Raw genomic sequence first — 26,142 nt, 5'->3', positions numbered from 1 at the left:
ACGGGGGGAAAGGGCTAAGGGATAGAATTCCCACAGCCACAGACCTCAGTGAGTGAGAGCTAACGCTGGGCTTTTTTGGCCACCCTTGCAGAGGAATCAGTGCGGGGCCGTGGGCGGAGAAGAAATCGTCCGAGATGGACTGGTGCTGCCTGGACGTGATTCTCGGAACACGGGAAGGGTCCTCAGCGTTCGGCCTTCCCATGGCTCTGTGTGAGTAAGAGGTGCGTGCTTTGAAATCTTCAAGCGTCCTGGCAGTATGTTTCTTCTGAGGCAGAGAGCTTCCTGCTGGGGCACGGAGCCTGGTGGCTGGGGGACTGGTGAAGGGGGGGTAGGCGGTTCAACAGTGCGTGGATAGAGATTCAAGGCCTCCGTTCTCTCCGCGTTCCTGGAGTGGCAGCGGGAGGGGGTGGCCGAAGGTGGAAGGCTGCGGTGCGATGGTGGGAGGAGAAGCGATGCCGCGTCCTTGCGGACTGAAACGCTAAGTTTGTTTGTTTGTTTTTTCCCCTCTGCTGTGTTCGGTAGCGAGCGATAAGAAGTCAACCCTCCCGGTGTCCTCCCGTCTGGGGATGGAACAGAAACGAGAACAGGGAGCTCGGGAGCTTGGTCGAAGCGAGGCGAGAACCGTCCGGCTGGGAGCGGAGCAGCCATCGCTGACAGGGAGATAAGTGTCGGGTCTGGAAATCTCTTGGCTTACGGCCCACTCGGGCCTAGGAAGGGAAGTCACGTTTGCTTAGACAGCGAGTCCGAGCGGAGGTTTCCGAGGTGCATCCTTGGTAGTGGGAGAAACAGGGCTCCCGTTTGTCAGGGGTGCTGGTTTCTCTGGAACACGGTGTCCTTCTCAGCAGACGCTTGGCTCGAGGAGGAAGACGCAAGGTGGTAAGGTTTCTGACTGCCTCTTATGTGTTTCCATCTTGTTGCTCTCTAGTATTGGCCAATACGTTCTGTCTATCTGTTTCTGTCTGTGTCTTTGTCCTTGCTCTGCTTCTGCCGTGTCCTTGTACAGCACACTTGCAGGCATTCCAGGTGAGCATCTTCAAGGGTTAAGGGCTCAGGAGCCAACGGGAATTCTGCAGGTACGCCAGTCGCGCAAGGGAGAGCGGTGGTGCGTCATGGCTGACTGACTCAGTATTCTTGTAGAGGACCCGATACATAGGCGAGACGGGGGGAAAGGGCTAAAGGATAGAATTCCCACAGCCACAGACCTCAGTGAGTGAGAGCTAACGCTGGGCTTTTTTGGCCACCCTTGCAGAGGAATCAGTGCGTGGCCGTGGGCGGAGAAGAAATCGTCCGAGATGGACTGGTGCTGCCTGGACGTGATTCTCGGAACACGGGAAGGGTCCTCAGCGTTCGGCCTTCCCATGGCTCTGTGTGAGTAAGAGGTGCGTGCTTTGAAATCTTCAAGCGTCCTGGCAGTATGTTTCTTCTGAGGCAGAGAGCTTCCTGCTGGGGCACGGAGCCTGGTGGCTGGGGGACTGGTGAAGGGGGGGTAGGCGGTTCAACAGTGCGTGGATAGAGATTCAAGGCCTCTGTTCTCTCCGCGTTCCTGGAGTGGCAGCGGGAGGGGGTGGCCGATGGTGGAAGGCTGCGGTGCGATGGTGGGAGGAGAAGCGATGCCGCGTCCTTGCGGACTGAAACGCTAAGTTTGTTTGTTTGTTTTTTCCCCTCTGCTGTGTTCGGTAGCGAGCGATAAGAAGTCAACCCTCCCGGTGTCCTCCCGTCTGGGGATGGAACAGAAACGAGAACAGGGAGCTCGGGAGCTTGGTCGAAGCGAGGCGAGAACCGTCCGGCTGGGAGCGGAGCAGCCATCGCTTACCGGGAGATAAGTGTCGGATCTGGAAATCTCTTGGCTTACGGCCCACTCGGGTCTAGGAAGGGAAGTCACGTTTGCTTAGACAGCGAGTCCGAGCGGAGGTTTCCGAGGTGCATCCTTGGTAGTGGGAGAAACAGGGCTCCCGTTTGTCAGGGGTGCTGGTTTCTCTGGAACACGGTGTCCTTCTCAGCAGACGCTTGGCTCGAGGAGGAAGACGCAAGGTGGTAAGGTTTCTGACTGCCTCTTATGTGTTTCCATCTTGTTGCTCTCTAGTATTGGCCAATACGTTCTGTCTATCTGTTTCTGTCTGTGTCTTTGTCCTTGCTCTGCTTCTGCCGTGTCCTTGTACAGCACACTTGCAGGCATTCCAGGTGAGCATCTTCAAGGGTTAAGGGCTCAGGAGCCAACGGGAATTCTGCAGGTACGCCAGTCGCGCAAGGGAGAGCGGTGGTGCGTCATGGCTGACTGACTCAGTATTCTTGTAGAGGACCCGATACATAGGCGAGACGGGGGGAAAGGGCTAAAGGATAGAATTCCCACAGCCACAGACCTCAGTGAGTGAGAGCTAACGCTGGGCTTTTTTGGCCACCCTTGCAGAGGAATCAGTGCGTGGCCGTGGGCGGAGAAGAAATCGTCCGAGATGGACTGGTGCTGCCTGGACGTGATTCTCGGAACACGGGAAGGGTCCTCAGCGTTCGGCCTTCCCATGGCTCTGTGTGAGTAAGAGGTGCGTGCTTTGAAATCTTCAAGCGTCCTGGCAGTATGTTTCTTCTGAGGCAGAGAGCTTCCTGCTGGGGCACGGAGCCTGGTGGCTGGGGGACTGGTGAAGGGGGGGTAGGCGGTTCAACAGTGCGTGGATAGAGATTCAAGGCCTCCGTTCTCTCCGCGTTCCTGGAGTGGCAGCGGGAGGGGGTGGCCGAAGGTGGAAGGCTGCGGTGCGATGGTGGGAGGAGAAGCGATGCCGCGTCCTTGCGGACTGAAACGCTAAGTTGTTTGTTTGTTTTTTCCCCTCTGCTGTGTTCGGTAGCGAGCGATAAGAAGTCAACCCTCCCGGTGTCCTCCCGTCTGGGGATGGAACAGAAACGAGAACAGGGAGCTCGGGAGCTTGGTCGAAGCGAGGCGAGAACCGTCCGGCTGGGAGCGGAGCAGCCATCGCTTACCGGGAGATAAGTGTCGGGTCTGGAAATCTCTTGGCTTACGGCCCACTCGGGTCTAGGAAGGGAAGTCACGTTTGCTTAGACAGCGAGTCCGAGCGGAGGTTTCCGAGGTGCTTCCTTGGTAGTGGGAGAAACAGGGCTCCCGTTTGTCAGGGGTGCTGGTTTCTCTGGAACACGGTGTCCTTCTCAGCAGACGCTTGGCTCGAGGAGGAAGACGCTTGGTGGTAAGGTTTCTGACTGCCTCTTATGTGTTTCCATCTTGTTGCTCTCTCGTATTGGCCAAAACGTTCTGTCTGTCTGTTTCTGTCTGTGTCTTTGTCCTTGCTCTGCTTCTGCCGTGTCCTTGTACAGCACAGTTGCAGGCATTCCAGGTGAGCATCTTCAAGGGTTAAGGGCTCAGGAGCCAACGGGAATTCTGCAGGTACGCCAGTCGCGCAAGGGAGAGCGGTGGTGCGTCATGGCTGACTGACTCAGTGTTCTTGTAGAGGGCCCGATACATAGGCGAGACGGGGGGAAAGGGCTAAAGGATAGAATTCCCACAGCCACAGACCTTAGTGAGTGAGAGCTCACGCTGGGCTTTTTCGGCCACCCTTGCAGAGGAATCAGTGCGGGGCCGTGGGCTGAGAAGATAGCGTCTGAGATGGACTTGAGCTGCCTGGACGTGATTCTCGGAACACGGGAAGGGTCCTCAGCGTTCGGCCTTCCCATGGCTCTGTGTGAGTAAGAGGTGCGTGCTTTGAAATCTTCAAGCGTCCTGGCAGTATGTTTCTTCTTAGGCAGAGAGCTTCCTGCTGGGGCACGGAGCCTGGTGGCTTGGGAACTGGTGAAGGGGCAGTAGGCGGTTCAACAGAGCGTGGATAGAGATTCAAGGCCTCCGTTCTCTCCGCGTTCCTGGAGTGGCAGCCGGAGGGGGTGGCCGACGGTGGGAGGCTGCGCTGCGATGGTGGGAGGAGAAGCGATGCCGCGTCCTTGCGGACTGAAAAGCTAAGTTGTTTGTTCGTTTTTTCCCCTCTGCTGTGTTCGGTAGCGAGCGATAAGAAGTCAACCCTCCCGATGTCCTCCCGTCTGGGGATGAAACGGAAACGAGAACAGCGAGCTCGGGAGCTTGGTCAAAGCGAGGCGAGAACCGTCCGGCTGGGAGCGGAGCAGGCCATCGCTGACAGGGAGATAAGTGTCGGGTCTGGAAATCTCTCGGCTTACGGCCCACTCGGGTCTAGGAAGGGAAGTCACGTTTGCTTAGACAGCGAGTCCGAGCGGAGGTTCCCGATGTGCTTCCTTGGTAGTGGGAGAAACAGGGCTCCCGTTTGTCAGGGGTGCTGGTTTCTCTGGAACACGGTGTCCTTCTCAGCAGACGCTTGGCTCGAGGAGGAAGACGCTTGGTGGTAAGGTTTCTGACTGCCTCTTATGTGTTTCTCTCTTGTTGCTCTCTAGTATTGGCCAATACGTTCTGTCTATCTGTTTCTGTCTGTGTCTTTGTCCTTGCTCTGCTTCTGCCGTGTCCTTGTACAGCACACTTGCAGGCATTCCAGGTGAGCATCTTCAAGGGTTAAGGGCTCAGGAGCCAACGGGAATTCTGCAGGTACGCCAGTCGCGCAAGGGAGAGCGGTGGTGCGTCATGGCTGACTGACTCAGTATTCTTGTAGAGGACCCGATACATAGGCGAGACGGGGGGAAAGGGCTAAAGGATAGAATTCCCACAGCCACAGACCTCAGTGAGTGAGAGCTAACGCTGGGCTTTTTTGGCCACCCTTGCAGAGGAATCAGTGCGTGGCCGTGGGCGGAGAAGAAATCGTCCGAGATGGACTGGTGCTGCCTGGACGTGATTCTCGGAACACGGGAAGGGTCCTCAGCGTTCGGCCTTCCCATGGCTCTGTGTGAGTAAGAGGTGCGTGCTTTGAAATCTTCAAGCGTCCTGGCAGTATGTTTCTTCTGAGGCAGAGAGCTTCCTGCTGGGGCACGGAGCCTGGTGGCTGGGGGACTGGTGAAGGGGGGGTAGGCGGTTCAACAGTGCGTGGATAGAGATTCAAGGCCTCCGTTCTCTCCGCGTTCCTGGAGTGGCAGCGGGAGGGGGTGGCCGATGGTGGGAGGAGAAGCGATGCCGCGTCCTTGCAGACTGAAACGCTAAGTTTGTTTGTTTGTTTTTTCCCCTCTGCTGTGTTCGGTAGCGAGCGATAAGAAGTCAACCCTCCCGGTGTCCTCCCGTCTGGGGATGGAACAGAAACGAGAACAGGGAGCTCGGGAGCTTGGTCGAAGCGAGGCGAGAATCGTCCGGCTGGGAGCGGAGCAGCCATCGCTTACCGGGAGATAAGTGTCGGGTCTGGAAATCTCTTGGCTTACGGCCCACTCGGATCTAGGAAGGGAAGTCACGTTTGCTTAGACAGCGAGTCCGAGCAGAGGTTTCCGAGGTGCTTCCTTGGTAGTGGGAGAAACAGGGCTCCCGTTTGTCAGGGGTGCTGGTTTCTCTGAAACACGGTGTCCTTCTCAGCAGACGCTTGGCTCGAGGAGGAAGACGCAAGGTGGTAAGGTTTCTGACTGCCTCTTATGTGTTTCTCTCTTGTTGCTCTCTCGTATTGGCCAATACGTTCTGTCTGTCTGTTTCTGTCTGTGTCTTTGTCCTTGCTCTGCTTCTGCCGTGTCCTTGTACAGCACACTTGCAGGCATTCCAGGTGAGCATCTTCAAGGGTTAAGGGCTCAGGAGCCAACGGGAATTCTGCAGGTACGCCAGTCGCGCAAGGGAGAGCGGTGGTGCGTCATGGCTGACTGACTCAGTGTTCTTGTAGAGGGCCCGATACATAGGCGAGACGGGGGGAAAGGGCTAAAGGATAGAATTCCCACAGCCAAAGACCTTAGTGAGTGAGAGCTCACGCTGGGCTTTTTCGGCCACCCTTGCAGAGGAATCAGTGCGGGGCCGTGGGCTGAGAAGATAGCGTCCGAGATGGACTTGAGCTGCCTGGACGTGATTCTCGGAACACGGGAAGGGTCCTCAGCGTTCGGCCTTCCCATGGCTCTGTGTGAGTAAGAGGTGCGTGCTTTGAAATCTTCAAGCGTCCTGGCAGTATGTTTCTTCTGAGGCAGAGAGCTTCCTGCTGGGGCACGGAGCCTGGTGGCTTGGGAACTGGTGAAGGGGCGGTAGGCGGTTCAACAGAGCGTGGATAGAGATTCAAGGCCTCCGTTCTCTCCGCGTTCCTGGAGTGGCAGCGGGAGGGAGTGGCCGACGGTGGGAGGCTGCGCTGGGATGGTGGGAGGAGAAGCGATGCCGCGTCCTTGCGGACTGAAAAGCTAAGTTGTTTGTTTGTTTTTTCCCCTCTGCTGTGTTCGGTAGCGAGCGATAAGAAGTCAACCCTCCCGGTGTCCTCCCGTCTGGGGATGGAACAGAAACGAGAACAGGGAGCTCGGGAGCTTGGTCGAAGCGAGGCGAGAACCGTCCGGCTGGGAGCGGAGCAGCCATCGCTTACCGGGAGATAAGTGTCGGGTCTGGAAATCTCTTGGCTTACGGCCCACTCGGGTCTAGGAAGGGAAGTCACGTTTGCTTAGACAGCGAGTCCGAGCGGAGGTTTCCGAGGTGCATCCTTGGTAGTGGGAGAAACAGGGCTCCCGTTTGTCAGGGGTGCTGGTTTCTCTGGAACACGGTGTCCTTCTCAGCAGACGCTTGGCTCGAGGAGGAAGACGCAAGGTGGTAAGGTTTCTGACTGCCTCTTATGTGTTTCCATCTTGTTGCTCTCTAGTATTGGCCAATACGTTCTGTCTATCTGTTTCTGTCTGTGTCTTTGTCCTTGCTCTGCTTCTGCCGTGTCCTTGTACAGCACACTTGCAGGCATTCCAGGTGAGCATCTTCAAGGGTTAAGGGCTCAGGAGCCAACGGGAATTCTGCAGGTACGCGAGTCGCGCAAGGGAGAGCGGTGGTGCGTCATGGCTGACTGACTCAGTATTCTTGTAGAGGACCCGATACATAGGCGAGACGGGGGGAAAGGGCTAAAGGATAGAATTCCCACAGCCACAGACCTCAGTGAGTGAGAGCTAACGCTGGGCTTTTTTGGCCACCCTTGCAGAGGAATCAGTGCGTGGCCGTGGGCGGAGAAGAAATCGTCCGAGATGGACTGGTGCTGCCTGGACGTGATTCTCGGAACACGGGAAGGGTCCTCAGCGTTCGGCCTTCCCATGGCTCTGTGTGAGTAAGAGGTGCGTGCTTTGAAATCTTCAAGCGTCCTGGCAGTATGTTTCTTCTGAGGCAGAGAGCTTCCTGCTGGGGCACGGAGCCTGGTGGCTGGGGGACTGGTGAAGGGGGGGTAGGCGGTTCAACAGTGCGTGGATAGAGATTCAAGGCCTCCGTTCTCTCCGCGTTCCTGGAGTGGCAGCGGGAGGGGGTGGCCGATGGTGGGAGGAGAAGCGATGCCGCGTCCTTGCAGACTGAAACGCTAAGTTTGTTTGTTTGTTTTTTCCCCTCTGCTGTGTTCGGTAGCGAGCGATAAGAAGTCAACCCTCCCGGTGTCCTCCCGTCTGGGGATGGAACAGAAACGAGAACAGGGAGCTCGGGAGCTTGGTCGAAGCGAGGCGAGAATCGTCCGGCTGGGAGCGGAGCAGCCATCGCTTACCGGGAGATAAGTGTCGGGTCTGGAAATCTCTTGGCTTACGGCCCACTCGGATCTAGGAAGGGAAGTCACGTTTGCTTAGACAGCGAGTCCGAGCAGAGGTTTCCGAGGTGCTTCCTTGGTAGTGGGAGAAACAGGGCTCCCGTTTGTCAGGGGTGCTGGTTTCTCTGAAACACGGTGTCCTTCTCAGCAGACGCTTGGCTCGAGGAGGAAGACGCAAGGTGGTAAGGTTTCTGACTGCCTCTTATGTGTTTCTCTCTTGTTGCTCTCTCGTATTGGCCAATACGTTCTGTCTGTCTGTTTCTGTCTGTGTCTTTGTCCTTGCTCTGCTTCTGCCGTGTCCTTGTACAGCACACTTGCAGGCATTCCAGGTGAGCATCTTCAAGGGTTAAGGGCTCAGGAGCCAACGGGAATTCTGCAGGTACGCCAGTCGCGCAAGGGAGAGCGGTGGTGCGTCATGGCTGACTGACTCAGTGTTCTTGTAGAGGGCCCGATACATAGGCGAGACGGGGGGAAAGGGCTAAAGGATAGAATTCCCACAGCCAAAGACCTTAGTGAGTGAGAGCTCACGCTGGGCTTTTTCGGCCACCCTTGCAGAGGAATCAGTGCGGGGCCGTGGGCTGAGAAGATAGCGTCCGAGATGGACTTGAGCTGCCTGGACGTGATTCTCGGAACACGGGAAGGGTCCTCAGCGTTCGGCCTTCCCATGGCTCTGTGTGAGTAAGAGGTGCGTGCTTTGAAATCTTCAAGCGTCCTGGCAGTATGTTTCTTCTGAGGCAGAGAGCTTCCTGCTGGGGCACGGAGCCTGGTGGCTTGGGAACTGGTGAAGGGGCGGTAGGCGGTTCAACAGAGCGTGGATAGAGATTCAAGGCCTCCGTTCTCTCCGCGTTCCTGGAGTGGCAGCGGGAGGGAGTGGCCGACGGTGGGAGGCTGCGCTGGGATGGTGGGAGGAGAAGCGATGCCGCGTCCTTGCGGACTGAAAAGCTAAGTTGTTTGTTTGTTTTTTCCCCTCTGCTGTGTTCGGTAGCGAGCGATAAGAAGTCAACCCTCCCGGTGTCCTCCCGTCTGGGGATGGAACAGAAACGAGAACAGGGAGCTCGGGAGCTTGGTCGAAGCGAGGCGAGAACCGTCCGGCTGGGAGCGGAGCAGCCATCGCTTACCGGGAGATAAGTGTCGGGTCTGGAAATCTCTTGGCTTACGGCCCACTCGGGTCTAGGAAGGGAAGTCACGTTTGCTTAGACAGCGAGTCCGAGCGGAGGTTTCCGAGGTGCATCCTTGGTAGTGGGAGAAACAGGGCTCCCGTTTGTCAGGGGTGCTGGTTTCTCTGGAACACGGTGTCCTTCTCAGCAGACGCTTGGCTCGAGGAGGAAGACGCAAGGTGGTAAGGTTTCTGACTGCCTCTTATGTGTTTCCATCTTGTTGCTCTCTAGTATTGGCCAATACGTTCTGTCTATCTGTTTCTGTCTGTGTCTTTGTCCTTGCTCTGCTTCTGCCGTGTCCTTGTACAGCACACTTGCAGGCATTCCAGGTGAGCATCTTCAAGGGTTAAGGGCTCAGGAGCCAACGGGAATTCTGCAGGTACGCGAGTCGCGCAAGGGAGAGCGGTGGTGCGTCATGGCTGACTGACTCAGTATTCTTGTAGAGGACCCGATACATAGGCGAGACGGGGGGAAAGGGCTAAAGGATAGAATTCCCACAGCCACAGACCTCAGTGAGTGAGAGCTAACGCTGGGCTTTTTTGGCCACCCTTGCAGAGGAATCAGTGCGTGGCCGTGGGCGGAGAAGAAATCGTCCGAGATGGACTGGTGCTGCCTGGACGTGATTCTCGGAACACGGGAAGGGTCCTCAGCGTTCGGCCTTCCCATGGCTCTGTGTGAGTAAGAGGTGCGTGCTTTGAAATCTTCAAGCGTCCTGGCAGTATGTTTCTTCTGAGGCAGAGAGCTTCCTGCTGGGGCACGGAGCCTGGTGGCTGGGGGACTGGTGAAGGGGGGGTAGGCGGTTCAACAGTGCGTGGATAGAGATTCAAGGCCTCCGTTCTCTCCGCGTTCCTGGAGTGGCAGCGGGAGAGGGTGGCCGATGGTGGGAGGAGAAGCGATGCCGCGTCCTTGCAGACTGAAACGCTAAGTTTGTTTGTTTGTTTTTTCCCCTCTGCTGTGTTCGGTAGCGAGCGATAAGAAGTCAACCCTCCCGGTGTCCTCCCGTCTGGGGATGGAACAGAAACGAGAACAGGGAGCTCGGGAGCTTGGTCGAAGCGAGGCGAGAATCGTCCGGCTGGGAGCGGAGCAGCCATCGCTTACCGGGAGATAAGTGTCGGGTCTGGAAATCTCTTGGCTTACGGCCCACTCGGATCTAGGAAGGGAAGTCACGTTTGCTTAGACAGCGAGTCCGAGCAGAGGTTTCCGAGGTGCTTCCTTGGTAGTGGGAGAAACAGGGCTCCCGTTTGTCAGGGGTGCTGGTTTCTCTGGAACACGGTGTCCTTCTCAGCAGACGCTTGGCTCGAGGAGGAAGACGCAAGGTGGTAAGGTTTCTGACTGCCTCTTATGTGTTTCTCTCTTGTTGCTCTCTCGTATTGGCCAATACGTTCTGTCTGTCTGTTTCTGTCTGTGTCTTTGTCCTTGCTCTGCTTCTGCCGTGTCCTTGTACAGCACACTTGCAGGCATTCCAGGTGAGCATCTTCAAGGGTTAAGGGCTCAGGAGCCAACGGGAATTCTGCAGGTACGCCAGTCGCGCAAGGGAGAGCGGTGGTGCGTCATGGCTGACTGACTCAGTGTTCTTGTAGAGGGCCCGATACATAGGCGAGACGGGGGGAAAGGGCTAAAGGATAGAATTCCCACAGCCAAAGACCTTAGTGAGTGAGAGCTCACGCTGGGCTTTTTCGGCCACCCTTGCAGAGGAATCAGTGCGGGGCCGTGGGCTGAGAAGATAGCGTCCGAGATGGACTTGAGCTGCCTGGACGTGATTCTCGGAACACGGGAAGGGTCCTCAGCGTTCGGCCTTCCCATGGCTCTGTGTGAGTAAGAGGTGCGTGCTTTGAAATCTTCAAGCGTCCTGGCAGTATGTTTCTTCTGAGGCAGAGAGCTTCCTGCTGGGGCACGGAGCCTGGTGGCTTGGGAACTGGTGAAGGGGCGGTAGGCGGTTCAACAGAGCGTGGATAGAGATTCAAGGCCTCCGTTCTCTCCGCGTTCCTGGAGTGGCAGCCGGAGGGGGTGGCCGACGGTGGGAGGCTGCGCTGCGATGGTGGGAGGAGAAGCGATGCCGCGTCCTTGCGGACTGAAAAGCTAAGTTGTTTGTTCGTTTTTTCCCCTCTGCTGTGTTCGGTAGCGAGCGATAAGAAGTCAACCCTCCCGATGTCCTCCCGTCTGGGGATGAAACGGAAACGAGAACAGCGAGCTCGGGAGCTTGGTCAAAGCGAGGCGAGAACCGTCCGGCTGGGAGCGGAGCAGGCCATCGCTGACAGGGAGATAAGTGTCGGGTCTGGAAATCTCTCGGCTTACGGCCCACTCGGGTCTAGGAAGGGAAGTCACGTTTGCTTAGACAGCGAGTCCGAGCGGAGGTTCCCGATGTGCTTCCTTGGTAGTGGGAGAAACAGGGCTCCCGTTTGTCAGGGGTGCTGGTTTCTCTGGAACACGGTGTCCTTCTCAGCAGACGCTTGGCTCGAGGAGGAAGACGCTTGGTGGTAAGGTTTCTGACTGCCTCTTATGTGTTTCTCTCTTGTTGCTCTCTAGTATTGGCCAATACGTTCTGTCTATCTGTTTCTGTCTGTGTCTTTGTCCTTGCTCTGCTTCTGCCGTGTCCTTGTACAGCACACTTGCAGGCATTCCAGGTGAGCATCTTCAAGGGTTAAGGGCTCAGGAGCCAACGGGAATTCTGCAGGTACGCGAGTCGCGCAAGGGAGAGCGGTGGTGCGTCATGGCTGACTGACTCAGTATTCTTGTAGAGGACCCGATACATAGGCGAGACGGGGGGAAAGGGCTAAAGGATAGAATTCCCACAGCCACAGACCTCAGTGAGTGAGAGCTAACGCTGGGCTTTTTTGGCCACCCTTGCAGAGGAATCAGTGCGTGGCCGTGGGCGGAGAAGAAATCGTCCGAGATGGACTGGTGCTGCCTGGACGTGATTCTCGGAACACGGGAAGGGTCCTCAGCGTTCGGCCTTCCCATGGCTCTGTGTGAGTAAGAGGTGCGTGCTTTGAAATCTTCAAGCGTCCTGGCAGTATGTTTCTTCTGAGGCAGAGAGCTTCCTGCTGGGGCACGGAGCCTGGTGGCTGGGGGACTGGTGAAGGGGGGGTAGGCGGTTCAACAGTGCGTGGATAGAGATTCAAGGCCTCCGTTCTCTCCGCGTTCCTGGAGTGGCAGCGGGAGGGGGTGGCCGATGGTGGAAGGCTGCGGTGCGATGGTGGGAGGAGAAGCGATGCCGCGTCCTTGCGGACTGAAACGCTAAGTTTGTTTGTTTGTTTTTTCCCCTCTGCTGTGTTCGGTAGCGAGCGATAAGAAGTCAACCCTCCCGGTGTCCTCCCGTCTGGGGATGGAACAGAAACGAGAACAGGGAGCTCGGGAGCTTGGTCGAAGCGAGGCGAGAATCGTCCGGCTGGGAGCGGAGCAGCCATCTCTTACCGGGAGATAAGTGTCGGGTCTGGAAATCTCTTGGCTTACGGCCCACTCGGGTCTAGGAAGGGAAGTCACGTTTGCTTAGACAGCGAATCCGAGCGGAGGTTTCCGAGGTGCTTCCTTGGTAGTGGGAGAAACAGGGCTCCCGTTTGTCAGGGGTGCTGGTTTCTCTGGAACACGGTGTCCTTCTCAGCAGACGCTTGGCTCGAGGAGGAAGACGCAAGGTGGTAAGGTTTCTGACTGCCTCTTATGTGTTTCTCTCTTGTTGCTCTCTCGTATTGGCCAATACGTTCTGTCTATCTGTTTCTGTCTGTGTCCTTGTCCTTGCTCTGCTTCTGCCGTGTCCTTGTACAGCAGACTTGCAGGCATTCCAGGTGAGCATCTTCAAGGGTTAAGGGCTCAGGAGCCAACGGGAATTCTGCAGGTACGCCAGTCGCGCAAGGGAGAGCGGTGGTGCGTCATGGCTGACTGACTCAGTGTTCTTGTAGAGGGCCCGATACATAGGCGAGACGGGGGGAAAGGGCTAAAGGTTAGAATTCCCACAGCCAAAGACCTTAGTGAGTGAGAGCTCACGCTGGGCTTTTTCGGCCACCCTTGCAGAGGAATCAGTGCGGGGCCGTGGGCTGAGAAGATAGCGTCCGAGATGGACTTGAGCTGCCTGGACGTGATTCTCGGAACACGGGAAGGGTCCTCAGCGTTCGGCCTTCCCATGGCTCTGTGTGAGTAAGAGGTGCGTGCTTTGAAATCTTCAAGCGTCCTGGCAGTATGTTTCTTCTGAGGCAGAGAGCTTCCTGCTGGGGCACGGAGCCTGGTGGCTTGGGAACTGGTGAAAGGGCGGTAGGCGGTTCAACAGAGCGTGGATAGAGATTCAAGGCCTCCGTTCTCTCCGCGTTCCTGGAGTGGCAGCGGGAGGGAGTGGCCGACGGTGGGAGGCTGCGCTGCGATGGTGGGAGGAGAAGCGATGCCGCGTCCTTGCGGACTGAAAAGCTAAGTTGTTTGTTCGTTTTTTCCCCTCTGCTGTGTTCGGTAGCGAGCGATAAGAAGTCAACCCTCCCGGTGTCCTCCCGTCTGGGGATGGAACAGAAACGAGAACAGGGAACTCGGGAGCTTGGTCGAAGCGAGGCGAGAACCGTCCGGCTGGGAGCGGAGCAGCCATCGCTTACCGGGAGATAAGTGTCGGGTCTGGAAATCTCTTGGCTTACGTCCCACTCGGGTCTAGGAAGGGAAGTCACGTTTGCTTAGACAGCGAGTCCGAGCGCAGGTTCCCGAGGTGCTTCCTTGGTAGTGGGAGAAACAGGGCTCCCGTTTGTCAGGGGTGCTGGTTTCTCTGGAACACGGTGTCCTTCTCAGCAGACGCTTGGCTCGAGGAGGAAGACGCTTGGTGGTAAGGTTTCTGACTGCCTCTTATGTGTTTCCATCTTGTTGCTCTCTCGTATTGGCCAATACGTTCTGTCTGTCTGTTTCTGTCTGTGTCTTTGTCCTTGCTCTGCTTCTGCCGTGTCCTTGTACAGCACAGTTGCAGGCATTCCAGGTGAGCATCTTCAAGGGTTAAGGGCTCAGGAGCCAACGGGAATTCTGCAGGTACGCCAGTCGCGCAAGGGAGAGCGGTGGTGCGTCATGGCTGACTGACACAGTGTTCTTGTAGAGGGCCCGATACATAGGCGAGACGGGGGGAAAGGGCTAAAGGATAGAATTCCCACAGCCACAGACCTTAGTGAGTGAGAGCTCACGCTGGGCTTTTTCGGCCACCCTTGCAGAGGAATCAGTGCGGGGCCGTGGGCTGAGAAGATAGCGTCCGAGATGGACTTGAGCTGCCAGGACGTGATTCTCGGAACACGGGAAGGGTCCTCAGCGTTCGGCCTTCCCATGGCTCAGTGTGAGTAAGAGGTGCCTGCTTTGAAATCTTCAAGCGTCCTGGCAGTATGTTTCTTCTGAGGCAGAGAGCTTCCTGCTGGGGCACGGAGCCTGGTGGCTTGGGGACTAGTGAAGGGGCAGTAGGCGGTTCAACAGAGCGTGGATAGAGATTCAAGGCCTCCGTTCTCTCCGCGTTCCTGTAGTGGCAGCGGGAGGGAGTGGCCGACGGTGGGAGGCTGCGCTGGGATGGTGGGAGGAGAAGCGATGCCGCGTCCTTGCGGACTGAAAATCTAAGTTGTTTGTTTGTTTTTTCCCCTCTGCTGTGTTCGGTAGCGAGCGATAAGAAGTCAACCCTCCCGGTGTCCTCCCGTCTGGGGATGGAACGGAAACGAGAACAGGGAACTCGGGAGCTTGGTCGAAGCGAGGCGAGAACCGTCCGGCTGGGAGCGGAGCAGCCATCGCTTACCGGGAGATAAGTGTCGGGTCTGGAAATCTCTTGGCTTACGGCCCACTCGGGTCTACGAAGGGAAGTCACGTTTGCTTAGACAGCGAATCCGAGCGGAGGTTCCCGAGGTGCTTCCTTGGTAGTGGGAGAAACAGGGCTCCCGTTTGTCAGGGGTGCTGGTTTCTCTGGAACACGGTGTCCTTCTCAGCAGACGCTTGGCTCGAGGAGGAAGACGCTTGGTGGTAAGGTTTCTGACTGCCTCTTATGTGTTTCCATCTTGTTGCTCTCTCGTATTGGCCAATACGTTCTGTCTGTCTGTTTCTGTCTGTGTCTTTGTCCTTGCTCTGCTTCTGCCGTGTCCTTGTACAGCACACTTGCAGGCATTCCAGGTGAGCATCTTCAAGGGTTAAGGGCTCAGGAGCCAATGGGAATTCTGCAGGTACGCCAGTCGCGCAAGGGAGAGCGGTGGTGCGTCATGGCTGACTGACTCAGTGTTCTTGTAGAGGGCCCGATACATAGGCGAGACGGGGGGAAAGGGCTAAAGGATAGAATTCCCACAGCCACAGACCTTAGTGAGTGAGAGCTCACGCTGGGCTTTTTCGGCCACCCTTGCAGAGGAATCAGTGCGGGGCCGTGGGCTGAGAAGATAGCATCCGAGATGGACTTGAGCTGCCTGGACGTGATTCTCGGAACACGGGAAGGGTCCTCAGCGTTCGGCCTTCCCATGGCTCTGTGTGAGTAAGAGGTGCGTGCTTTGAAATCTTCAAGCGTCCTGGCAGTATGTTTCTTCTGAGGCAGAGAGCTTCCTGCTGGGGCACGGAGCCTGGTGGCTTGGGGACTGGTGAAGGGGCAGTAGGCGGTTCAACAGAGCGTGGATAGAGATTCAAGGCCTCCGTTCTCTCCGCGTTCCTGGAGTGGCAGCGGGAGGGGGTGGCCGACGGTGGGAGGCTGCGCTGGGATGGTGGGAGGAGAAGCGATGCAGCGTCCTTGCGGACTGAAAAGCTAAGTTGTTTGTTCGTTTTTTCCCCTCTGCTGTGTTCGGTAGCGAGCGATAAGAAGTCAACCCTCCTGGTGTCCTCCCGTCTGGGGATGGAACAGAAACGAGAACAGGGAGCTCAGGAGCTTGGTCGAAGCGAGGCGAGAACCGTCCGGCTGGGAGCAGAGCAGCCATCGTTGACAGGGAGGTAAATGTCGGGTCTGGAAATCTCTCGGCTTATGTACTCCGATCTAGGAAGGGATGTCATGTTCGCTTAGACAGCGAGTCCGAACGGAGGTTCCACTCCGTCAGTACATTTCAACTTCCCCCTCACACAACGTGCACCCCCACCAGTGCTCTTCCCTATCCCATACCCCGTATTCCTGGTGTCCGTCAGTTTCCCTTCTTCTCTCCACAGACTCAGAGCAACCTGCACCCTCAGAGCATCCCTCCATTCATGTTTCCATCAGCCCCTCTTTTTCCTCCCTAGAACACTCCCCATCCCACACTCTATCCCTATCCCTACCTTTCCCCCCTCTATAAGACCCTTCAGCCCTGTTTCTTCCCTTCCCAACCCACAGTCCCTCCCCCCACAATCCCATCCCACCTGCCATGTGACCCCCATCACTACCTTCCCCCCAGCCCTCCTTCCGCAGGTATGGACTCCCTCAACCACTCTCCTCTTCCTCCTCAACAAGCCCCCATCCCATGCCATCCCACACTCCAGACCCTTCCAATCCATGCTCCCATCCATTGGGTCCCACCCCCCTTCTCTTCCTTTCTACACCCACATCCCATGGCAACCTGCACTCCTAACGCTGCCCTTCCTCCATCCATGCCTACACCCATACACGGTATGCGTGCTTTATTTTGTTTTGATAAACAACAGCAATCTCTCAACTGTAAAAGCTAGATTTTAATAAAACAAATGTAGTTTATGTAATTTCTAACAGCAGGAGGGGAGCGGGAGAAGTTGTGCGTATGTTACTCCTCATTGAGGGGATGGGCAAACGTATGAGCTTACATTGTAGTGATTTCTCTCCCTCGTCAGATAATATTATTTTGGGTGTACTTTCCGGAGGGGAACTGCAATTGAGTGCTGGACGATTTTCTAGCTAAGCCTTACCGTAGAGAGCTGTTTGCAGACTCTGTGTTTCCACACTTGGTGCGTCCCAACCTGCGTGGGCTCCCAGAGGCCAGAGAGCCTAAGTCAGCAAAACAGGGAGAGGCAGGCAAGGCTAGTGGAGCAAGTAGTCTCAGTGAAATCCCAGCACATCCGGTGGCATCCCAGAAGGAGGACCAAACCCATCAGAAGCTGGGCCTTTGAGAAAAGGTCTCTCCATGTACTGGGTAAGCTTGGAGGCCTCTCAAGGCGTACCTACTCCCGGCAGTGCACTTAGTCCGTTACAGAAATGCTAACAGTGACAGTCGGTGAATGGGATGTTAGCGTATAGTTGTGTATACGATTAACTGATAAGCCTGGGCTTATCGGTTAATCCTGACAACTACACACGCTTCCCTCCCCCTTGCTGTCTCTGTATTAGAGTCAGCAAGGGCTGGGGGGAGGTGAGAGCCTGTGCACGTGGGGAGCTGGCTTTTAAGTCTTCGCCCCTGAAGCACCAGATCCCGCGGAGCTACGTGCTCCGTATCCATCGGTGCACTTCTGATACTGATAAGAACATAAGAATGGCTATACTGGGTCAGACCAAAAGGCCATCTAGCCCAGTAGCCTGTCTGCCAACAGTGGCCAGTGCCAGATGCCCCAGAGGGGGTGGACCGAAGACAATGATCAAGCAATTTGTCTCCTGCTATCCATCTCCAGCCTTTGACAAAGAGAGGCCAGGGGCACCATTTCTTCCTTCCCCCAGGCTAATAGCCTTTTATGGACGTAACCTCCATGAATTTATCTAGTTTGTTTTAAAACTCTGTTATAGTCCTAGCCTTCACAGCATCCTCTGGCAAGGAGTTCCACAGGTTGACTATGTGCTGTGAGAAGAACTACTTTCGCTTATTAGTTTTAAGCCTGCTGTGCATTCATTTCATTTGGTGTCCTCTAGTTCTTATATTATGGGAACAAGTAAAGAACTTTTCTATATTCACCTTCTCCACACCACTCATGATTTTATAGACCTCTGTCATATCCCCCTCAGTCTCCTCTTTTCTAAGCTGAAAAGTCCTAGTCTCTTTAGCCTCTCTTCATATGGGACCTGTTCCAAACCCCTAATCATTGTAGTTGCCCTTTTCTGAACCCTTTCCAAAGCCAAAATATCTTTTTTGAGGTGAGGAGACCACATCTGTACACAGTACTGAAGATATGGTGTACCATAGTTTTATACTTCATTTTAGTTGCCCTTTTCTGAACCTTTTCTAATGCCAAAGTACAGTATCTTTTTTGAGGTGAGGAGACCACATATAGTACGCCCTCATCTTGAACACTTTGTACAGAAGTTTTATATAGGGGCATTAAGATAGTCTTCATCTTATTTTCTATCCCTTTTTTAATAATTACTAGCATCCTATTTGCTTTTTTGACCGCATACTGCATTTTCAGAGAACTATCCACGATAACTCCAAGATATCTTTCCTGATTAGTTGTAGCTAAATTAGCCCTCATCATATGGTATGTATAGTTGGGGTTATTTTTTCCAATGTGCGTTACTTTATACTTATCCACATCAAATTTCATTTGCTATTTTGTTGCCCAATCACTACATTTGGTGAGATCTTTTTGAAGTTAAACAGTTACACAATTGCTTTTGTCCTTAAGTCCGAGCAGTGGGTGGTAGGGAGTGGCCTCAGAGGAAAGCAGAGGCTGTGGTCTTTTGTCTGGGTGTCACGTTAGTGGATTTTAAGGGGAGCAGCCAGATCACTGCTGCACCAATTGGGGAGAGGTGTTTGCCCCAAAGTCTATACAAAGGGGGCCATGCGAGATGTCAAATGAAAGTCATGTTCTACTGATTCTGTATATGCTACTCATGTACTTGTATGATATCTGTGTGTGGAGTTATGAATATGGTGTCTGTGCTGATATTGGCCTGCACTGCCTGTTGTAAAGGAGGATTGTCCGTTGAATGAGTATGCTAATTAGCACTGGTCCAGGGATAATGGCTCTCAAGGTGCCCAATACACACCTGAGGACTGTGTCTGGGAACATGCAACCCAGCCAGGGCAAAATGGCTGCTGACATATGAAACAGAGCTAAGTCATTCGACCATGTGACCTGCTCCACTTGGAAGGTACCGGGGAGATATACAAGTGCCATGAGGCGGACTCCATCTTGTCTTCAATTCTGCTACTGATCCTAGATGCAGCCTTGCAAGGAACAGAGAGCCGAGGAGGATTGCTGACCCATCCTGACATAGGATGAACACCAGAGACCTTTAAGATAGCAGTTATAACATCTCTGCTGAGAGCCTGCATCGAGAACTCGGTGACTGGTGCATGTAATGTATTTGCCTTAACAACCTTACTCTCATACTTTTCTTTCTTCTATTAATAAACCTTTAGATTTCAGATTCTAAAGGATTGGCCCAGCGTGATCTTGTGGGTAAGATCCAGAGTGTAAAGTGACCGGGGATTTGTGGCTGGTTCTTTGGGACCAGAAAGACCCGTTCGGGGAAGGTGAGATTGGGTTCTACAACCCCCTCACCTGTGTGCAGGCCCGGGGCTAATTGTGGTACAGGGAGAGCTGGGGTGTCTGAGGGGTTTTGCTCGTGAGGCTTCTGGCTGGCCAGATTGGCAGCTAAAGCACTCAGTGTGACCGGTTTATGGCCTATTTGGGAAAGGCTTCCCGTCTGGGGCTGTAAGGAGCCCTGAGTTTTGAGCAATTCGCCCTGAGCGGACGCCCTCAGCTGTGCCAAGACCTGGCCCGGTCCGTCAAAGCCACCTCCCAGCTCACCTCAACCCTCACCCTACCTTCTCCCCATTCATCTTTCAACACATAAGGACCCCCTCACCCACCCTCCTCTTCCTCCCTAACGGCCCCCAGCCCAACACGCTCTTGATCCTTCCAGTTCACCCGTCCATCCAGTGGATCCCTCTACCCCTCCTTTCTCTTCCTTTTAACACCCCCAGCCCATAGCAATGTGCACTCCTAACCCTGCCCTTTCTCCACCCATAAGGCCAAGGGCACCATTGTTTGAGGGGGGTAGGTGCCCTTGGTCCTATGGGTGTAGAATTGGGTAGAGAAATGGGGTAGGAGGGCAGTAGCCCCCCTCCTGAGTTTGAAACCCTGGATTTCATACATGAGGTGTGCTTAAAGCCCATGTCCTAACTCCAGAGGCAGTTCTTAAATGCAACAGAGTTTGAGCTGATGCGGCTTTGCCTTTGGGGCATGGACTTTATTATACTTACATCACCCCGCCCCTCTCGTTCTTTATAACAAATGGACGGACATTCAAGCAGTTGAAGTATTGTTAGATCCTCATAAAAACATTGCTGGGTTCTCCCCGTAAAAGATGGGGGGGAGTAACCCACTGTGGCACAACAAATGCAGGAGCAGGGGCCTGCAAAAGTACCCCAAAACCTGATCTCTCCAGGCTTTGGTACAAAAACTTCCCCCCAAAATCCTAAAACCCAAATTTTAGGGAATATCCACTGCCATCACCCAAGTAGTCCAAGAAAACTAGGGATGAGATCACTTGGGAAACCTCCTCCCTAAAACCTCAGGGGTACCTCAAGCTCTTTTTCCCCTCAGAGCTTGAAAAAGAAAAGAGAAAAACAAGCTGCAGTCTGTGCTAGCTGACTCCCAGCCAGTCAGACAGAGAGCTTACAGATAAAACTAGGACACCAAAATAAACCTATAGCAGGTTAATTAGAAAAGAAAACAAACTTTTTATTATCAAAACAATACTACCATTGCAAGTATAGTTAAGGTAGCTAGATGGCAAGGGCCACCAATTTGTATACTCAGAGGCTGTGTCTATACTGGCCACTTATTCCGGAAAATCAGCCGCTTTTCCAGAATAACTTGCCAGCTGTCTACACTGGCCGCTTGCTTTTCCGGAAAAGCACTGACGATCTCATGTAAGATTGTCAGTGTTCTTGCGGAAAACTATGCTGCTCCCATTCGGGCAAAAGTCCTTTTGCACAAAACTTTTGCGCAAAAGGGCCAGTATAGACAGCTCAGCTTTGTTTTCCGCAAAAAAGCCCCGATCACGAAAATGGCGATCAGGGCTTTTTTGCGGAAAAGCACGTCTAGATTGGCATGGATGCTTTTCCGCAAAAAACGCTTTTGCGAAAAAGCGTCCGTGCCAATCTAGACGCGCTTTTCCGAAAATGCTTTTAACGGAAAACTTTTCCGTTAAAACCATTTCTGGAAAATCATGCCAGTCTAGACGTAGCCAGAGACAATTCTGTGGGTTAGAAAGCTTCAAAGAGGAAAAAAAAAACACTTTTAACATCAATTTGAAATTCCTAAACCATAAAACAATTAAAAACCTGATAGATTAATTAAACTTTGCCCTACTTACATATTGTGAAAAGACTTTTCTTAGAGAGAGCGAGACAGCCTCGCAGCTCCCTGTTACCTGGAAGAACCCACTCTGCCTCAGACAGAGGAGGAAAAAGTTAAAAATTGCTTTGTTCCCAGTTTGAAATCCCTACCTGCATTGTTGTTGGCTGACCAAATATCTGGCTAGGATAACCCCTTAACCACGAGGACTGACCAGCAGCCTGGTGGCTATGACGGGGAGAGTAGGAATGAGTGTTATGCTTTTGGGATCTGCATTTGGACCACTGCTATTAAACGTCTCACAAATGTTCTTGAAAAAGGAGAGACTAAAGGGATAAATAGTGGCTAAATCAAAGTTGATAGGCACTTCCCCATTCCTCCTTTGAAAAGTACAAGAGCCCAGCAGGGACTCTTGTGCATTTCAAAGTAGTGGAGCTTGGGTTCAGCTGGGGACTCTGAGTCCCCCACTGACCCCAGGCTCCATGCCGTGCTGCATGCCATGAGGAGCCCCAGGTCATGCCGTGTGGAACCTGGGGCCAGCTGGGGAAATGTTACGCAGAGCTGGGGATCAGCTGGGGAGTTCTCAGCTGACCCCGGGGTCCATGGCTGCCCCTTTAAACGTGTGGAGGTGGCTTTTCAAAGGGGCAGCTGCCGCAGAGCTGATCCCCAGCTCAGCCATGCAGTGCTGCCACTTAGAAAGCTGGGGCAGGGGGGAAGGAGTACTTCAATCTCAGAGAGGCAGCAAGGTGTGGGGAATCGACTAGCTGACTAGTCAACAGACAACTATCCCATAAGCATTTGCTTATGGGGATAGACTCGTCTTTAACATCCCTAATCCAAAGCTGGTAGGAATGAGTTAAAAAGGGGTCTCACAAAACTGGACGTTTGGGCAACACCAGAGCATATGAATCCGTGTTAGCCAACACAACAGAAAAAAGAGAGGAAGCGGCATGTGAGGTGTGTTTGCATTCTTACTGGCTTGGACTCGAGCGCATGGAAGATGAGTGGGTCTCTTGGCATAATCCTGATGTCAGTGGGGAGCTACAGCCAACTGACCCGTTGGTGTTCAGTCTGTGTCTTGTAGCGGAACAGCCATGTTGTAGAAAGGGTTGGAGAGAGAGGCAGGTACTGGACGGTCTCATGCAGCTGTAGCATTTTTGGCAGTGATACTTCTTCCATGGGTTATTTGCTGTTTTTGCAGAGGCCTGCTGTAGGCAATCGGAGTCACTCTGGAGATCCAGCTAGATGAGGGGCATGTGCCTGAAGTGAGTCTGAGTCACCTGTTGTTACTATTGACAGTGGAGCTGAGGAGCTCTCTTGTGACAGTGTAGGAGCTGGTGTATGTTTTGTGAAATTATCTTCAGCCAGTGTCTGTGCAGCGAGGTGCCTCCTTGCGTGCAGAGAGATGCTTGTGATTTCCATGGGACGGATCCTGGGGAAGGCAGAGCTCTGCCTGTGGCTGGTAATTGTCTGGGATTGTCCTTTCCTCTCCGTAAGTAGCTGCACGTGGGTCGCTGCCCTTCAAATACAGCGATGTGGAGGGAGGGACGACAAACTACAGAGCATCTGTCCGTGTAATCACCGGACATCATCACATTGTTCTCCAGTTGCTTGCTCAATCATCACGTCGCTCAGAGGACCAGAGTATTGTGGGTATAGTGGACTGAGGGTGTGGTGAAGTGGAGATGGTCATAGTTTCTTATAAATTATGAGCATTTTAGGACCTGGATAGGCTGGAGAGGAATAAAGAAGGGGTCTCCAGTGACCAGCAGTTAGGTGATGCACATGTTTATGTCTGTGTTTTGACCACTAGTGGTGGTCGAGTTTACAAGTCTCCTCTCATTCTCTTTTCAGTTCTCAGTGGCATTGGATTCATGAAAGAATGGCTGACTTGTGGCAGAGACTAAAGCCTTGAGCCCATCACTAGGGCTGGAAGCCAGCTAGCGCAATGCAGACTAAGAGCAAATGGAAATTTGCAGTTTTCCTTCAGTACTTAGTTAGGCAGTTATACCTTGAATCTTTTAAAATTATTTTGAACAATGTCTACACTGCACACTTATGTCAGAATAAGCTAACTACTTTGAAATAGAACATCCAAACTACAGGGAAGCCTTGAAATTAGTCTGAGTCAGGCTTCCCTAATGTTGACGTACTACATTGATTTAGAGTCTCAGGAAGCACTGGGGAGTAATTACTTTGAATGACTCTGGGGAGTAGTTATTTCTAAATAAGAACAGCTGAGCATATATACTGAAGACATTTCAAAATAACAATTTCTACATGAGGGTTATTCCTCATCACAAACAGGAGTCATTAGCCTGTTATTTCATAACTCCTAACTGCCTAGCGTAAAAATGCTGCAACAGAGCAACAGTGACACTCGATGGCCACTTTTGGCAATGCATGCACAATTCTGTAATGCAGCAACTCTGACACTCGGGGTGTGTCTAGACTACAGGGATTGTTCGAAAAATCTGTACCTGCGTCTAGACAGCCGCCGCGTTCTGTCGACAGTAAATCAACAGAATGCGGCGGTTTTGTTGACAGCGGTAAATCTCATTTTACGTTTTACGAGGAATAACACTATTTTTGACAGAGATCTGTCAAAAAAAAGGGAAGTGTGGACGCGGGGAAGATTTTTTGTCGAAAATAAAGGCCTCCGGGTAGAAGCCCTGGTGGACACTCCTGCCAGACCTTTCATCTCTATTGTTCCTGCCCAGACAACTTTGGGCACCAGGGAGGGAACATCAGGTGAGTGCTGTGAGGGTCCATCATACACAGGGCAGGGGAGGCGGGAGCAAAGTGGATGGTGCAGTACTGTGACATGTCATGCTGATCACATCCTGGGGGGAGGGGGACACACACATGGCTGACCTCAGGGAGGGACGTCCGACCTCAGGGAGGGACGTCTTACCCCTGCACCCACATGGCTGCGAGGAACCACCTGCTCCTACAGACACTGATGCCAGGTCCAGGCAGGGGTTTGGGACCCTGGGAATTGCCACACAGCTTCAGGCTTCTTAGCAACCTGCGGGAACCCCAACTGTGGCCTGGCACTTGTCTGTGCTGCTTGGCCATGGGGAGGGGGGCAGGATGGTGGCCTGCACACTGTCTGGGCTTCAGGGAGGCTGTGGCTGCTGCTCAGGGCATACCACTCCTTGCTGAGACCACATGAGCATCTGCTGATCCTAGAGGACAGGCACTGACTGCTGAGGAGGGCATGCTGTCTCTCAGGGAAAGTGTGAGCATGCATGACTGATGACTTTTCCCTCTTGTCCTCCACATCCAGCCCAGCTGTCCAGGAGGGTGGGGGGGCCATACCTCTCCCACCTCCCAGACGGCTGCAGGGAACCCATCGGCACTGGCGCACGTATTTGGACCTGGTGCGCCAGCACATCTCGGCCCTGCAAGGGATGCAGGAGACCTGTAATCAGAGGATGCAGGCAGAGACAGAGAGGTGCAGTCGCTTGCTGGACGAGTTTGTGCAGCAGCTGTGGGAGAAAAACTCCAATTGTGTCTAAGGAGGGACTGTGCAGGAAATCAAAACTCTCTAACAGAAAACTGCTGTAAGGGTTAAAAGTTTTCCAGGCCTCTCTCCCTGTAACAGAGAGAAATCATCTTAACTCTAATCAAGACCCTTACAATGCCTATCTCAACTTCATGGAGACTCCTAGTCTGTCACAAATTGTCGTGTAAACTCTTATCTTTGTCACAGTTTGCCTTGTAGACTCCTCACTCAGGTTCTCATGTGCCTTTGTACTGTAAAACTTACTTCTAGCACAGCTGGTGTGAACAGAAATGTCTTAGAGTACTTCTGCTGAGACTTTGATATGTTAAAGAAAACAATCAACAACTAAACTGAACACACTGTATAAAGGATCCCGGAAACTCTCTCTCAGGGCTGCTGCTGCTCTCACTCTGGTAGCTGTCAGCCTGCATGCATAATAAAATTTTCCTTTTGGATTTCTCTCCTGCCTCACTGCTTTGACCTCCAGCCTTGGACCCTTCTGGGGACTCTGTACCCGAGGGGAGCGAGATTTCCTCAACACAGCGCACTGCTATTTGCACTGCTATCCGGAGGCCATAGCCTTCCCCGGTCCTGTGTCTGTTCCTGCTCCTCCTGCTCAGCCTGCCCTCCCCCCCCCCCACCAGCTCCCCCACCCCTCCCCTCACCCTCCGACGCTCCTTCACCTGCTGCCATCCCAGACTCAGGTACAGCCGCACCTCCTGCCCAGCCCCAGCCCGCACGCGCAGCCATCTCCAAGCAGGCCTCCGCAGCGAGGGTGGCAGGGGCTCGTCATCCAGGTGGCACCCTCAGCCCTGAGCCTCCCTCCTCCCTTCCAGCTTGACATCCCCCTTCCTACCTGTGAGAGTCAGTAAGGGAAGCACTTTACTTTGTTAACAAACAATTTATTTTTGGGACTGGTTTGTGGCCTGTTTGGGAAGGTCACCAGTCTGGGGACTGTAAGGAGCCCCTAGTTTGAGCAATTCACCCAGAGCGGACGCCGTCAGCTGTAACCAGACCCGGCCCGGTCTGTCACAGCCTGTCTCTGTTCTCAGTGTGAATGTGGGGCTGGGAGGGGCTTTGGACGGGGGAGGGAAGGCACTGGAGGCATGGGGCAATCCCACATTTGGAAGGCCCTGGGGAAACTCATTGGGCTCCTTGGGAGAATCACTCCCTCAGGGCTTCCTGAATGCGCAATCCCAGCTGGAGGGCTTGCCAGATGGCAGCTGTCCGGGGCTGCTCAAAGTGCCTCCCCTCCACAGCAGCTCGTGTCCCCCACGCTGGGAGGAAGGCCGCCTCTTTTCTCTCCACTAAGTTGTGCAGCACACAGCATGCAGCAACCACATCGGGGATGTTGTGTTCCCCCATGTCCAGCTGAGCGAGAAGGCATATAAACCTGCCCTTCAGACGGCCAAAGGCGCACTCTACCTCCAAGCAAGCCCGATTCAGGCGAGAGTTAAAGAGGTCCCTGCTCGCATCCAGGTGTCCAGTGAATGGCTTCATGAGCCAGGTCATAAGGGGGTTCGCCGTGTCAGTCACAATGCATGTAGGTATCTGAACATCCCTGACTGCATAGTTTCACTCCAGAAAGAATGACCCAGCCTGCAGGCTGCGGTACAGGTATGAGTTCCGGAAGATGCGGGCATTGCATGCCTGGCCTGACTACCCGACGCAAATGTCTGTGAATTCTCCCCAACACAGTGAAAAGCAGAAAAAAACCCTGAACCTGAAAATAAACTGCTGTGGT

At 53.8% G+C, this 26,142-nt stretch overlaps 1 long non-coding RNA gene across 1 annotated transcript; it reads left to right on the top strand.

Annotated features, from left to right (window-relative positions):
- The first annotated feature begins 59 nt into the window (after positions 1 to 59).
- On the top strand, positions 60 to 24,857 carry LOC142825763 (uncharacterized). Its single transcript, XR_012900112.1, has 21 exons — positions 60 to 221; positions 523 to 1,379; positions 1,681 to 2,537; positions 2,838 to 3,694; positions 3,995 to 4,852; positions 5,133 to 5,989; positions 6,290 to 6,439; positions 7,017 to 7,146; positions 7,427 to 8,283; positions 8,584 to 8,733; positions 9,311 to 9,440; positions 9,721 to 10,577; positions 10,878 to 11,735; positions 12,037 to 12,893; positions 13,194 to 14,050; positions 14,351 to 15,207; positions 15,508 to 15,646; positions 18,744 to 18,881; positions 22,092 to 22,352; positions 22,745 to 23,641; positions 24,180 to 24,857. It is a non-coding gene; the product is annotated as an uncharacterized LOC142825763 (long non-coding RNA).
- Positions 24,858 to 26,142: the final 1,285 nt, after the last annotated feature.

Source organism: Pelodiscus sinensis, unplaced genomic scaffold (assembly GCF_049634645.1).
Source record: "Pelodiscus sinensis isolate JC-2024 unplaced genomic scaffold, ASM4963464v1 ctg55, whole genome shotgun sequence".
NCBI classification, from domain to species: domain Eukaryota; kingdom Metazoa; phylum Chordata; order Testudines; family Trionychidae; genus Pelodiscus; species Pelodiscus sinensis.
Note: the sequence above shows the minus strand (reverse complement) of the source record. Positions and strands in the feature narration are given on the sequence as shown.